The sequence below is a fragment of the Octodon degus genome, unplaced genomic scaffold (genome assembly GCF_000260255.1).
Source record: "Octodon degus isolate 3935 unplaced genomic scaffold, OctDeg1.0 scaffold00197, whole genome shotgun sequence".
Lineage (NCBI taxonomy): Eukaryota > Metazoa > Chordata > Mammalia > Rodentia > Octodontidae > Octodon > Octodon degus.
Window position 1 is genome coordinate 2,673,838 of NW_004524773.1, and position 2,465 is coordinate 2,676,302.

Below are 2,465 nucleotides of genomic sequence, written 5' to 3' on the forward strand. Positions count from 1 at the left end.
CACATGCCAGCCAGCCGCGCCCCCTGGTGGGCTGAGCTGGCCACACACACACACACACACACACACACACACACTAAATAAATGTTAAAAAAATTAAAATATATATTTAATAATATTAGCTGGACTTGGAGGTACACACAGTTGCTGCACTCTGGAAGACTGAGGCAAAAAAATCACCAGTTCATGCTCAGCCTGGACAATTCAAGAACTTAGCATGTCTCTGTCTCAAAATCAAAACTTTTAATAAATGGCTGAGAATGTTGCTCAGTTTTTAATTTCCAGTTCCAAAATGAGAGATATTTTACGTTATCAGAATTATTATTCATTCAACAAACATTTAATCAACACCTAGCATGTGCCAGGCACACTTCCGTATATTAAAAAGAATAGTAGAGGAAGTCCCTATGAGAAACATAGCTGGATGTGGTGCCACAAGCCTATAATCCCAGCATTTAGGAGGCTGAGACAGGAGTATTGCTACAAGTTTAGGGCTGGCCTGGGATACACAGTGAGACCCTGTCTAAAAGTAAGTAAATAAATAAATAAGATATCTGAAAGAGGTAGTAAAACAACTGACAGGTCGTCAGATCTCCAAACTAGACCCCTGCCCAGCTAGGAGAGGAAAAAAACTGGGGATCCATTATTCACACCTTTGGGAGCATGTTGTTCAACAGGAAACTGGTGGTTTTCCCCACACAGCTTAACCAGCCAGCAGCTGCCCCACCGAGCTCCACCTGTATAGGGATCCGTTGGTCTCAGTCAAATTGGATCTACCTGGTGAGAAAGGGCAGCAGGAATGAGAAAAAGACAAGAAGACAAAATCTGGGCTAGGGGTAGCTGGTGTACTTTGTAGGCAAGACAAACCCACCAGCACAACAAAACCTACATTTATTTATACTTTTGCAAATTTAGTAACACTTGACATAAAGTTGCCTAGTGACTAATAGCTAACCTTAACCGAACAGGATTTTTTTTTAGGACTGAGGTAGCTTGTTTGCTTTGGGCACTGAGGCCTAGTCCTGCCTGCACACATTTGACCAATTTTCTAACTTCCAAGGCTGCCTGCCAACAAACCTGCAGAGCTGATTCCATGAAAAGCACAATAGCCATCCTGTGTCCGCCAGCAACCCTAGTAACCAACCCCACTTGTCTGTCACATAGCCCTAGACTCAGAGACCCCAAATTCTGTATCCCTCTTGGGATGCCCCCCTCCCCTATCTAAACTCCCCTATTAAACATGCTTTCACTCCTTGCTCAGGGCCAATGGCCTTTTCACCCTTGGCCTGGCCCTGACAGGCTCTTTCAGAAAAGATGGCTTTACTTTTGGGGCCCCAGTTACTTACTGATTGAGGCTGAGTGACCTTTGCAGATCAATGTTCCTTTGTGCCTCTTCTGTCACGTGGGGGTAGTGACAGGGTTGACATGAAGAATCAACGTGAATACATGAAAAGCATTGGGAACTGCCTGACTCGTCGTAAGCTCCTAACAAGTGCTAGCAATTGTTACAGCCCTCGTTACCACCTGCTGATAAATGTAAAAATTGCACTTGAGTCCTGGTTTGTGTTGTAACCCAAAAATAAAAAACTGGACTCAAACTTAAAAAGCAAAAAGTGCTTTATTTAGCTGAGCTCAGCGGCAGCACATACTCTCCAAGTAGGTGCGCGCCGAGGTGGGGAGAGACAAGGGTTTTTAAAGCTGAAAACCGCAAAAAGAGGGGGGGTGACTTGAGCGTAAGGGAATGCAGCACTGGGGTCAGCATCCACTTGCGGGAAACAGGTTACATTTTTTTAACATGCGGTTACACTTTTAGGAACAAATAATTAATTCTTATGGCCTGGTGTTGATCACAGGATGTTACAGAAAGGTATTGAGATAATTTTGGGAACGGGGAGTTATCCTTAGAACAGAGAGTTATTACTTTAAGATATGGGACTGATCACAAGAAAAATTGTAAGCAGGGACTTGTCCTTGGAACCGAAAGTTATCTTAGGTTGTGAGGCTGATCACAGGAAACTTTGTATAGACTGCTTTTAACAATCTGTGGCTCAGAACAAAGGAATATTTTGAACGTTAATAAAACTGTGTTCAGAGGCCAGATGCACTGAGCCAAAAAGATGAAGTCTAGGTTGTCAGTTTATGCTTGTTACAGTCCTCGTTAACAAAGTTACAGTGGAAACATACAGAGTTACAAATTTGAATCAATTGTACAGGTTGCAACAGTTTGCTCCTAAGTCAACCAGGGACACTGCAGGTTGTAGGATAGGAAAGGATAAACAGCAACTCCGAATACTCCAAAGATCTGTGCCTTCTATAAGCAGTCACAATGAGTGAGATAGAGGACAAGGAACATCTATGTGTGCCACTTTTATTGTTTTGTTGCCTGATTGGTTTCAAGCATTCAGCAAACCTCTCCCAGCTGCCAGTACACCCCAGGATCCGGCTGTCGGCTGAGCATCTGTAGCATG